Source organism: Zonotrichia leucophrys, chromosome 3 (genome assembly GCF_028769735.1).
Source record: "Zonotrichia leucophrys gambelii isolate GWCS_2022_RI chromosome 3, RI_Zleu_2.0, whole genome shotgun sequence".
Classification (NCBI taxonomy): domain Eukaryota; kingdom Metazoa; phylum Chordata; class Aves; order Passeriformes; family Passerellidae; genus Zonotrichia; species Zonotrichia leucophrys.
The window spans coordinates 91,485,953-91,499,424 of NC_088172.1; the positions used below are offsets into that span (position 1 = coordinate 91,485,953).

The 13,472-nt window shown below is 37.7% G+C and overlaps 1 protein-coding gene across 3 annotated transcripts in view; it reads left to right on the top strand.

The window, feature by feature from the left end:
* Window positions 1-13,472, top strand: part of WDPCP (WD repeat containing planar cell polarity effector) — a 147,637-nt gene that overhangs the window by 30,488 nt on the left and 103,677 nt on the right. The window contains exon 1 of one of the 3 annotated variants that reach the window (XM_064709249.1): window positions 12,945-13,051. The exons of the other annotated variants lie outside the window; for them this stretch is intronic. The gene's annotated coding sequence lies outside the window, so the exon portion shown is untranslated. Of the gene's footprint in view, window positions 1-12,944; window positions 13,052-13,472 lie in introns of those variants that run through there. 3 annotated transcript variants of the gene reach the window in all.

Sequence of the window (13,472 nt, forward strand, 5' to 3'; positions counted from 1 at the left end):
ATTAATGTTAATGGGATTTCTATGGCTAATTCCCCACACTGAAAATTTAGCCCAAAGAGATTTGAAAAGTGATGTTGAGAAGCAAGTTGGTCGGTTAGTCTCATTACTCTCATGTTATTAACTGCTCTATCTGCCACTGGCTTTGTATGAGCACTGAGATATTATACTTAACAGTTAATAATAAAGGGCTGTATGGTAGAGTACATATTCTAGTGTGCAGGTAAAATAATGCAGTTATATGAGTAAATTGTGGATCTTTTCATTGAACAAAAGCCCTGCAAAACCATAGACTAGAAGGGAAAAATACCTGTTAAGGCATATTTTTGGACAGCAGAAATTGTTTACATTTCTAGTACAGCTTTAGGACCCAAAAGGATTTTTTATTTTTATACATAGTATTTTACTATTGGGATACAACTTCAGAGCTGGCCAACTTGTGCAGGGGATTGGATCCACTGACTTCCACGTTCCTTCTAGCATAAGTTATTTTAAGATTTAGACTTAGTATAGCATTTTTCTTAAAGCCAGTTATTTTTTTCTTTTGTAAAAGCTAATTGAGATAAAAGGAGAAATTAAGTTTCTGTTTGTCTTTAAATTTTGAAGAATAATTGGAACCTGGGAGAACATAAAAAGCTATTTTATATGCTAAATGGAGAATATTGTTTTAAAAGGAAATACAGGCTCCAATGAAAAAAAGTTTGTCAGATGCATGATGCTCTTTTTCTGTGTTAAGGATATGCAACAGGGACTGTAAGTGAAATGTGAACATGTGCATGTGCATACATATTTTCACATTTCCCTCTATATATATATATATATTTTTTTTTTTTTTTTTGTCTTAGCAGTTTCCCTTGCTTTTTAGGGGAGCTATTAAATTGCTCTTCCAGTTGTGATTCAGAGCAGTCAGGAGCCAGCCATTAGAGGGTGCTTCTGCACCAAGGAGCTCTCTTTCCTTGAAACCAAATTTACTTAACTTTAAGTATTTGTAGATTAACAAGGAATCATTTTATGTTTCCTAGAATTATCCATTTTCTTTTTTAATATGCATTCCTTCCTGGACTACTATTCTTGGAATTCAGTGGATTAAGATGCTGATAACTAAAGGTGATTGAGAGAAGGTGGAATGATTCAAAACAGCAAAATTATTACATTTCATAATTGTTACTGTAAAAATGAAAGAAAATATACATGGACCCCATGCAAGTGAAAAATGGGCTGTCTCTTACCTAATTAATGACAGAGATGAGCATCTGTACATTATAGCACTTGCCACATTATTACTGCCTTGTTTAGAAATACATTCATTCATTATAACTCCACTGCATATATTTGCAGCAAGAATAGTAAAATAGATGCAGTTTGCAAATTTCTGCCATTTCTAGTAAAGATTTAAAAATAAAACTCTCAGTGCAATACAGCTGGGTTTTTTTTTTTTTCTCTAAATCATCATGATTCCTCATTCAGTAGCAAACTTAAAAATGCTGTGTCTCTGCTGTAAGAATGTGCAGGCAGCAGAGTAGGGAACCAGATTTATAGCCGTTTGTCCTAGGAATACAAATTTAAAGCCTGCACTTCTGACCCAGGACATTGGTGCAAGGTTAGTGAAGGAGAATGGAAATAAAAAGATTTCCAAGAGAAAATTCTGCTGTTATGGAATCCGCTCCTAAGACTGATTGAATAAAAGCCATTAAAATTCAAAAGTGGAACACAGCACAAAGCATTACATCTCAGTTCTATACCCAGGAATGGTCACGAGCACTCAGCAAAGAAATCTGCCACCTGCAAGTCTTTGTTAAAGCCAGCCCATGGAGATGGTGATTCTGAAAATACTCTTCCTGGAGAAGCTGATATATCTTTGCACTAATTTTCTGATTCAAGGTAAGGATTTCTGATATCCAACAGCTTTTGAAAGCTGCCCAAACTTCCAAAGACCATCTCGACTAAAATGTTGGCACACAGCTGGAGGAACTGGCGCAGAGCTTGGAAAGGAAAGGGATCAAGCCTTCTTCAGGAGCTTCTTTAGGAGCCATATAGCTTCCTAAGCCTTAAAAAGGGTAGCCAAATGTCCCTTCAGTCAGGAGTGTCCACATCTTTATTGCACCAGTATATGCTGATATGCTCATAGTAGCATATTTGCACAGAGGGCTGTGGGTACTGCTGTCTCCAGTTTTACATGTAGAGCACAGTATCTTTTCTGAGATTGTGAGGACCTTTCTTCTCAAAAGGTAATGTTTACATTGCAAGTACACATGGAATTAAAATGGGTGAATCTTCCTGACGTCACATTCACTAACAACTTGGGAATTTAGTATTTGCATATATATTTAAGTAATGTGAATTTCAGCATCAGTGGGTGTGCATTGTGAAGCTGACATACATTGTTGTATAACTAATTTAATTCTAATTCTTCCAAGAGATTATGTGATACTCATTAATGTTCTTTTTATCTGTTAAAAGGTGTACGTTATTGCTTTAGTGCCTGTACTGTCTAATTCTGACTCACATAATTTTTTTTTCAACTTGAGAGTGAAACCTAGGCAAAAGTAAAACATCTTTCTTTAGCATGGACTGAATTTTTGGATACTGTGAATTACTGGATATTGGATATCCTGTTCTTTCTATACAAAATTTGGACCTTCTGAATAAACACATAGGTAAATGGAAGCATGTGAGTCCTTTGAAGGTATTGGGCATTGAAGGTTATATTGTGTAATTTTAAAGGTAGTTGTTGATAGATTTTTCAAAAACGTTTTTAGATGAGACTTATGAAAATAATATAAGAAGATATTAAGGAAATTTGTAATGCAACAGTTTGTAATGTTTGCCCAGCAAACTTCAGCCCCAATCTGATGTGTTTGGCACTATCCTCGTGCAAATCACAATAGGATTGTACCTTGGAACAAAGTATTGGTGTGCACACTCCTCTCACGAGGAGCTTGGACCAGTTGACCCAGTAGTAGTTTTTCTTCTGAGCTGAATGATAACAGGATGCAATTTTAAATTAGAAACTCTTTGAAAATGAGCTACATGGATTTTTCTGCTGGTAGCATATTTGAGTAGCTGTTGTAAATCACTGGTTGAGTTCACAACTGGTATTTTAAAATTAGAGCCAGGTAACAATGACTGATTAATTGAAAATGGAGTTTACATAATCTTATACTTTTGTAAGCTAATTACACCTTCTGGTATTATGCTTTATAATTTTAACAGGATTGATTCCTTCAGTAAATATTTCTTGAATTAACAAGAGCTGCTTCATATGTTTTTTCCAATAAGTACCATAAATCCATTACTTGATGATAGGAGTAAAGCAAATAAGCATTGTAATGAAAAAAAAGGATAGATGAACAAATATACCGGACACTCTTACTCGTGACTAAAGATAGTTAAGAGAGGCGCATTTTTAATTTCTGTGTATCTCGTCTCCTTCAAGTCTGTCCACTGAAAACCACCCTCAATAAACAGCTGAATTAGTAAGACAATAAGCCTGAAGCCAGAGAACATATCACCAGTATTATCTGAAAATACAGGGGGAACCTTTCACATTTCTCTCCATAATTTGACTGTGTTGGGAAGATGCTGCACTCTAGCTGGTTGTTTCTGAAGTATTAAGAACTTCCTAAAAATCCATTTTGCATTTTAATTTTCATGTAATACATAATACCTATGACTTCCACTACTACATAATTTTACAGAAGCTAAGATGAACTACTGGTTCATACCAGCCAGAATTTAGAGCTCTTGCATACATGAAACTGGGGCTGGTCATTGAAATTGCCTCTCCAACAGTATCAATATCTAGAATATCAATTAAAGCTACTCTAATGTTCTGCTGTTTCAGGCAGATGAAGTTAATGTCACAAAAAAGTGACACCTAACAGTATTTATCCCATGGTGATAGTATTATTAGCAAGAGGAAAGTTTTCCTTGAAAGTGTTGGATGCTATCCATTATCTGTGTGATATCTTTGCAGATATTAAAACTTGATTTCTCTTTACTATAGGTACTCAAATGTATAGGAATGGTGCTGGAAGTTAGTAAATCTATTGCCATTATGTTGTAGGAGAGCTTTGAGACCAAAACCTGTTTTAAGTAGTGGGCAAAGGCAACTGCAGGGATCTGACTGACAGCTGGTCTTACTTGGCTCCCATAAGAGATAGAATGAAGCTGATCTGAGCTTTTTGACCAATTTGGGCCTATCTTGTTTGCATTTTTAATGAGGTTGTTTTCTGAAATTAGCTGTACTTGCAGACTGATTATTTTACTGCTGTGGTTTTCTCAAGAGTGGTAGAAGAGTTTATAGCTCAGTATTAAAATCTGTGTATATTTTACTTTATATACAACCCACTGCTCAACAGTTTCATTGTAATTATGAAAATGTTTAAACAAATGCATTTTTTCTTCAAAGTTATTTTCCCTTTTGCATATCTGCGTAATTAGAACACAACATAAACTATACTGTAACATTACAATCAGGAATTAATTATTGTAACATGAAATTTTCATTTTTTTTCCTAACTGCAAAGGTGAGTATGGCTTAAAATTGAAAAAATACAGTCCTTTTCATAGAAACTTCTTTGAAGATCATAAAGGAGTACAAAAGAAGAAAAGCTTTTTGTTTGTGTTTGCAATCAAATCTTCCTTAAAAGGAAGTCTGACACACAGGCATTGTAGTTTTTTTAAACATTACATTGAAGAAACCAAGATACAAGTCTCACTGGATTAACTAGAATTCAAGTATAGCAGAAAAAAAAATTAAAAATAAATGCTCACAAACAAGAATCTCAATGAGCCTTGCAAAAGGCTATTCAAAGGTGATTTTCAAATATTAGTGAAGCTTAATTTATTGCTTGCCTAATTTATTGCCTGCATCTAAACAAAATAGGTCAACATAAAAAAGCTACTGGAAATTATTTAAATGTGAAAACATTCTAAAAAGGAATGCAAAAAACAATATCTAAAGATGTTGTAGATCTAAAAGTAATCTGTTTGCTCTAGTAAATTTATTCAACTCATACAATACACTCAGAAATAGATTTCTATTTTTTAAAGGCAGCTTGCAAATTTGCAAGATTTATAAATGAAATCAATGTGTTTACCAATATTCTTTTGAAAATTATTGAAGCACATACTCTGTGAACATGCAGAATATAAAATGTTAAAGGCCAAAGCTGTACAGTTCAGCAAGAAATTAGTTGGTACAGCTCATAAATGGAAAACAAAATAGTTGTTTGTTCTGTATTTTTGAGTGCTGCTCTTTACCTGACATCTGTACAGGTCTAGTTAGTTGTGCAATAGCTGAATCTGAAATACTGCATAAAAATATAGAACACTCTTATTTGCTTACGTGCAAATATATTTAAAATTCAGACTAAACTGTGGTTTAACCCATTGCTTTGGACTTAGTTGTTGTTCTGATCACTGTTTATTTCCTAGCAACCCATGCCGCAAGGCAGCTGATGAACTAGGTTGCCAATGCATAGAGGAAAATGGAAAGAAACAATGTACATCTGCTGTCTGCAGCACTGCTGTAGACCCACACATTTACATCATTCCTTTTCATGAGAACTAGTGTTCTAAGTTTAAAGACCAATATAAACTTCCTTGCAAACAGGAATTGCAATAATGATAGGGCAGTGGAGCAAGGACTTTTCCTGTGCTTGGATTATTTGTAGGCCCTTCCACCTTCTTTTCGCTTAGCTTAAAAAAAGAGAGATTTTGTTTTCTTCTCCTTTGGTGATAAGAAAACACTGCTACAAAATTTTATGACCTACTGACCTTTAGTATTGAAAAATTGGGTTATTTACAACAGCAATCACTATCTAAAAGAATGTCGTAAAGCAGCTTGACATTTAGTACTTCTGTAATTGCCTTATGTTGTGTCAGCACTGGATATCTGTAGTTTGGATCACTTATCTACTATCTGGTTTATATAAAGGCCTTCAGGGTCTTTATCAAAATGTGTATATGAACTTTTCACTCTGTGAAGTAAAAACCCAGGTCAATTATATCTATTTTCTGTGACCTTCTTAACTTTTCACACCCACTCTGTCTGAGAGTTGTTACAGATTGTAATACTTGCCTGCAGTATCAATTGGAGAACGGTTCTTAGCTTCATTAAGGTTGTCAGAGGTGTGGCTGATACATAAACTTAAGTGTCTTCTTGACAAATGGCATTACCTCCCTCAAATTAATTCTGCTTCACCGTTGTTAATCTTATTATCTATTCAGTTAATCAATAGCTGTCTTTCGAAAGAGAGGACCAATAATGTGGATTGGAAGTGTGTTTCTGAAGGCAGGAGCCACAGCAGTGTGGCAGAATTCAGTTCCTGATCCTGTCATCTTCTGCTTGAGTGATAACTCAGCAAAAACCAGGCCTTGGTTTTGACACATGAACAATCAATTTGGTGGCAACAAGTTACCCCATATGGATTTTCTGTAGTATTTTTGCACGTGTCCTTGAACTTCAGCACCCTCTATCTGGTAGACAGAGTTTTTGATTCAGAGCTCAGAGGACAGACTGGACAGCTGTCTAAGCCAACAATTCCTATTCTGTATAATGGCCAATGTGCCTTTTTCCCAATTAATTGTGCAAGAAATAATTGATATCAGCTGGAGATAAAACGTTTGTTCTGTTTTACAGAACAGTTTTTAAGGCATTTACAGATTTTCAGTGTTCTTACTTTGTGTAAAATAATGTTCTTAAGGAGCTATATGTGTATTTCATAGTTAAATATGCAAAAATATTAAAGAATGAAAATTCAGTAAATAGAACTGATATTGTAAAAAAGAGGATTATTTTCAGATTCCCAAAACAATAAAACAAACTTCACAAAAAATAACTGAATGGAACTTGATACAACTTTGCAGCATATGGGAATAAATTTGCAATGTATAATTTTCATGCCAGAATTCTTGAGTTATCAGATAATGTATTTCCTTTCCATGATTATTCTGCAAGCCATATTTAGGCCTTTCTTACAATAGAAGTTTCAGTGTGTATTTTGATACAGGGTGCTCCTGTGTGTTGTTCACCCATCTGCAAAATAGTTTTCCTATTTAGATTGAGGAAGTTATAATAATCAAAAGAATTTGCTTCATTCATGTGTTTGGCAAAAATATTCAGAATCATTAGAGTCTGAAGAGAAAAAAAGTAGCACCAGTAAATATTTGCCTTGAGATTCACATGTATGATAATTAATCAGCTTTCTATTTGTGTTTGTTGAAAATATTCTTAATATGAATTATTATGAACTGAATAGATTTACAGAAGCATGCCTGTTGCTCTACTTCTTGAAATCAGGGGTTGGTCTTAGTGACAGGATTCTGACTTTCTTTTATACTACAAAATCTACAGTTGTTTTCTCAGTGGAAAAGGGATTTAAAGGAGCAGTAAATGAATATGAGAATGAAGCCCCCTGTGCTGCTGAAGATAGCCAGCATCCCGGACAGGGGTTTTCAGTGCCAGGAGCAGTAACTGTGAGAAGGGACTGGCCTAGGCTCAGAAAGAAATAACTGCAGGTGAGGGGTTGGACCTCAGCAGGCATCTAAGAGAAAAGGAGGAAGAGGAAGAGAAGCCCAAGCCTGCTTGTGCAGGGGAAGGTGCAGTGGGAGCAGAGATACCAGGGAGCCAACACAATACAAGAGTGGGGACTACCAAAGCCAGCTTGCCATTACAGAATGTATTAATAGCCCACTTGATTCAAACTTGTATTTGTTGATCGGGTCAGGCTTTTGCTTTGCGTAGCCATGGTGGTTTTGATCTGATCAGGAGTGACAGACCAGCATTCACTGTTGTGCTTAACCACAGTCTCACTGGAAATGGAACTCCAACCCAGGTGCAGTTTGCAAGGCACTGCAGAGTTGCAGTGATGGTACACACATCTCAGACTTTGCCACTGCAATGTGAAAGATGGATACTGGAACCTCTACTTACCAGAAAATAAACCCAAGCTTGTGCAATTAAATGCATGAAACATTTAAGACTGCAGTCCCAATAGCTTATTTCCTGCATGGGGACAGAATTACTGTCCCTGAAGCCCAAAGGAGGGTAGATCAGAGTGCCACCTTTGCACAAGTTTAACTTCTAACCTAGCTAAAATTGTGTCACTCTGTGCTCTTTCCACAGTGTCTTACATCCAAACATTTGTGAAATTTAAAAGTGGGGTGACCAAAAATTCCAAGCTGATCTTACCAATGGGGCCATGGAGCCTTACAACCTGATTGGACTCCTGTAGTTAGTAAATTTCCACCCAGGGGCAAGGAACTGTTCACATGTGCCCATCTCATGCTCTGCTCTAAGCACGTGGGCCAGTGTCAGAGATGAGAGCTTTGCTGGATCATCCAGCTGGGCACGCAGCTCCATTCCCCAGCTGGGATGGATCTACAGAAAAGCAATCACAGCCTGGGCTATCCCTGTGTGTTCCTCAGTTCTGGTGCACAGAGACTTTCCTTGTGCCCACATGCAGATTGGGTCAGCAGTTTCAGGAATTACATGTTTTTGACAATTTCTTTGTGAGAAAACAAATCAGATTACTCCTAGCTAATTTAGATCAATGGATTAAAAACTTGAAAAGTTTAGACAGACACATAGACATAAGTAACCTTCTTAAGCATCTTTCTTAAGAAACCAAATTAAAACTATCAATATATGTGTATAAATTAAGCATTTTCTTGTAATTGCTGTGCTGCTGACTTGGTCAAAAAGTAAAGTAAAGGCTTGTAGCTGTGAAGGAAGAATCTGGATTGTTTCTATTTAATGCCAGACTACAAAATTAAGTTTTACAAATTCTCATGATTTTACTAACTTCATTTCAGTATGTGTTTTATAATATATCAAACAGTTGTGGCTTCATACAGCTATAAAAGGATGAAGTCTGTCTTGTAAGATTGGGAGAATATTTTGCATTTTTTTATCTGTGAGAACATGATAGAGAAAAAATTTAACTGGTCTATTTTTAAATGAATAATTACACTAAATTTTAAGTTGATGTAGCTAAAAATGTAAAAGATAGTATGTCTAAAATTTTATTTTATGTGTTTTACACAAAGAAATTGTTGTATCCACATAAAGCATAGATCAAGTAGCTACTGATCTGATGCAGGTAGTTCAGTCTGAACTTTAACTTCCAGAGTCAAATAGTACATTTTTGAATCATATTTGTGCTGCAGGGAGTTTCTCTCCTTGGTGAAGGACAAATTGGTCACGAAGAGGAAGAAAAAACTGGCAGTGATTTCTACTCCAAATATTATTTCACAGAAATAGAATTTTGTAGGATGACTTGATGACTTACCTTGTTTGTTGAACATTAGGTATCCAAGTTAAAAATTAGCCATTGTGAGTGAGCTGTAGCAGTGCCAGAGATTGGATGTTAACCTTTGCAAGGTGGAGGAAGTGGGACAGAAGTAACTGAGGGTAATCTGCTCTGGCATCTATAGCTAGTAGAACTATTGTGTAATCAATCCAAAATCAAATGAAAAAATATGTATTTTTATTAATTAGAGTTCATTGCACTTATTACATTTTCCATTTCTCTGAAAAAATTAGACCCTTGGAAGATGAAAGCAATCTGGATTGTGCACCTGGGATGGGGCAGCCCTGGATGTACAGCCTGGGGAATGAGAGGCTGGAGAGCAGAGCCATGGAAAGGGACCTGGGGATCCTGGTCCATGGCAAGGTGAACATGAGCCAGCAGTGCCCTGGCAGCCAGGAGGGTGACCTGTGTCCTGGGGAACATCAGGGACAGCAGCCCCAGCCAGGCAAGGGAGGGGATTGTCCTGCTCTGCTCTGCTCTGGGGCAGCCTCACCTCGAGCGCTGGGGGCAGCTTTGGGTGCCATGGTATAAAAAAAGACATTAAGCCATTAGTGAGTATCCAAGGGAGGCCACAAGGAAGGTGAAGGGTCTGGAGGGGAAGCTGTGAGGAGTGGCTGAGATCACTTTGTCTGTCCAGCCTGGAGGAGACTGAGGGGGAACCTCAGTGGAGTCTTCAACATCCTCATGGGGGGAAGAAGAGGGGCAGGACCTGATTTCTTCTCTGTGGTGACAGGACTTGAGGGAATGGCCTGAAGGTGTGTCAGGGGAGGTTTGTGTTGGATATGAGGACAAAGTTTTTCACCCAGAGGGTGATTGGTCACTGGAACAGGCCAGCCAGAGTTCAAGAATCATGCAGGGCCGGGAGTTGGGTTTCAATGTTCCTTGTGGGTCCCTCCCAACTCAGGATATTCTGTGATTGTTTCCATGGAGTAGGAGAACACAAAAGGGTAGCTTGTGACAATTTTTATAAAATAATTCCTGATATTGTATTATTTGCCAAAGAAAATCTGATTACATATAAGTAGTGAAAATGGATTCTGTAGTGTTTTCTTTTATTTGGGCATTTTGTCCTATAACCTCTGCCCAACCCCATATCCAGAGCACCTCATCTAGTACATGTATGGATGCCATTGCAGCAGTTTTGTGACTTTGCCATGGCATAGAGGGACCTGCTCCCAGCTGACTTTGTATTTTGTCTTGCCTCCACTCTTTGGAGTGTGCCCCAAACATCATCAATCAAAGGGGGGATCTCCCTTCTTTGCTGCTCTTTCACTAGGAATGCTGACTTTCTGGGAGTACATTCCTGGGCCCACCTTCAATGGAATAGGCAGATGGTCATCACAGGCTGCCCTGTATCGTGGCAGCTACAAGGTTTACTATTCCGGGGACACTTCAGATAGTGTTGTCACACTGAGCCATGCTTCTGGCACATGAACTGCCAAATTCAGATGGTCTCTTGTAGTCAGCATCTCCTGTTCTCTAGGGATGCCTTGTGGAGGTTGACCTAGAACAGAGACTACATGGAGCTAAAGAATAAAGCAGGGATTTATTAGAAGGCCTCAATGGATACACCTTGGGCAGTACAAGAGCCCAGCCAGGGCTACACCCCCGATGAACCCAAAATGGTCACAAAATGCCCAGCCGGTCACAGCGTCTCACACTGGTTCTGGTCCATTAGCATATTGGAGCTAATTGTCCAGTTACAGCTTTAGCCCATGAAGTCACATCGTTCTTGTTTTCTCTCTTCAATCCATCATTGTTTATGCTCTTGGGCCTGAGATCTGGATCGCCTGTCCTTGGGTCCCCAGCTAGAGAAGGAATGGTTTTGTCTCCCCGCTCTGTGAAGAGACCTTACCATCCCCTAATATGAAGCCCAGACCCACATGCTAAAGCAATACAGATCTGAAAAATAGAAAAGCTAAAACCTGAGGCATCACTAGGCTGCTCCTAGTATGTTTTCAGAGGATGCACTCACCTTGGGAACTGAGCACTGCCTTTCACAAGTACCCCACTCTCCCAGGTGACTGTGGAAAGAGCAAATGCAGCACCAGTGCCCTGGATCACTCATGCAGTGCATAGTTTCTAATTATTTGTCATGACAGAACCTATATTGGAGGTGTCAGAGAGAGGACTCTTGATATCAATTTTAGCATTTGTTCATGTTATAAAGTGGCAGGGCAATTATTTTCTGCGTGAATAGTTACCAAACTGAAGATTTTTTTTAAACAAAACAATCCTCACACAGATACTGGCACAAGCTGACCATTGCAAAACATCTCCATTTGTCAGTAAGCTTTTGCAACCACTAAAATATCCCTGTTGTTTGTGGTGGCATTGTGAAAGCAGACAGTAAATGTTGTGTGAGCCAGAAAAGGAACCAGCTGTTAGGCTGAATTCCAGTTTTACCTTAACAGGAGAGTTATTTCAACCAATTTTTTCTAAATTCTAATCAATTTTAAAGGGGGAGGGATAGAGTGCTTAAAGCTCAATGGGAGGAATTTTTCTATACTGTCACACCTACCTTCTTTGCAATAGCAGGGCCCAGCTCATGGAGTAAAAGGAATATTGTACATTCTGAGAGGCATTTTTCAAATACAAAAAGATCACTTTGTCGTCATCATCCTCATCCCCATTGTGCTGGAGTTTAATGATGTGGGAAATGGTGAGATATTGTTGCATAACTCTGAAAGCTGGCATGTATTCCTTCAAAGGGAACAAGAAAGAATAATTCCTCTGAAAAAAGTGCTCAAACTTGAAAATGCCATATTTTGATACAGAAGCAAATTTTCTATATTTGTTTTATTTTTACTGTAGAATGTAACTAATCAGAAAGTATTTCAGATTAGAGTCTGTTACATTGGAACTGTATTTTTGGGCAGTTGTCCATTTTCACTGGCACAACAGTAACAAACATTCCAATAATTAGCTGTTTAGTGAGCGTTCAGAGTTCAAGGAAAGGGAGAAGAAAAAATCTAAACTCTCAAAATTCTGATAATTGACAAATCTCTTCTCCCTTTTTAGGTACAAGGAGAATTTTGCTTCCTCTTCATTATTCATTGTGAAAGGGTGTTCTTTAGAAGTCTGGGTTTTAAACTTTTTTTTACAAAATTTCTTTTTTTCACATTTTTGAGGACAAATTTCTTAAAAGTATGCATCTTGGACACTGAGTATTTAGTGTCCATTTGAAAACTTGCTTCTGCTTTTTGGCAAGTTCCCTCTCTGTGTCTGACAACAAAAAACAAGGACTTGAAATTCTTTTCTGACCTGTCAGGTGGGAAAGCACTCAGCAGCATTAAAGCATTATGGGATGGCTTTATATTCAATAGGAGGACACAACTTGAAGTGTCTATGGAGCCTACATAAAGAGCTTTGGAATAATCTGGGCTGTTTATGTTAAATTGTCATGCCAAAATCTTCTAGTCTTACCTTGTTATTTTGGGTTTGTGCAGTAAGATTTTGGTAGTAGGGGGAAGATTTTATTTTATTTCTCATTATCTTGTTTGGTATTAAATTAAACTGATTTTCCTGAGTCAAGTCTGATTTGCCCATGGTGACAGACAGTCAGTGATCTCTCCCTGCCCTTATCTCACTTCCCTTTAATTCTATTTTCTCCCTCCTGTCCTGTTGAGCAGAGCAGAGAGAGCAGCTTTGGTGTCCAGCCAGGATCACCCCAGCACACCCTGCTTTGGGGCAGATGTACCTTCTCTCCTGCTGAACAGATCATCTACCACTTGATGGTGTGTGAGTTTTGTTTTAGTCAGGTCATAACAGGATTTTGAGGAGCTCACTCAAAATGATGACTTCCTATTAGTGAGAGATTCCAATCTAGGATCTGAGGGCCCTGTAGAATGCAAGTCTTGTTTCACTTGCTAACATAAGTAAGTAAGTTAAAAATGAGAAAACAGATAAAATTATATTGTACTTTCGTATTATTGTATTATATTGTCATTTTACTTTAGTCCACATGGTAAAGGAGGGGCTGCCCTCATCTATATTTATACCAAAAATGGTTCTCATGTTCAACAGACCACCATGCTCCTAATCCTCTATTTTTTTCCAAACCTCATTCTCACCTAAGATGAAAGTATATTCTTTTACTAGGTGTGTGGTGTGTGTTGTGAGCTTTTTTTGTTTGTTTTGGCTGGTTTGTTTTTGTGG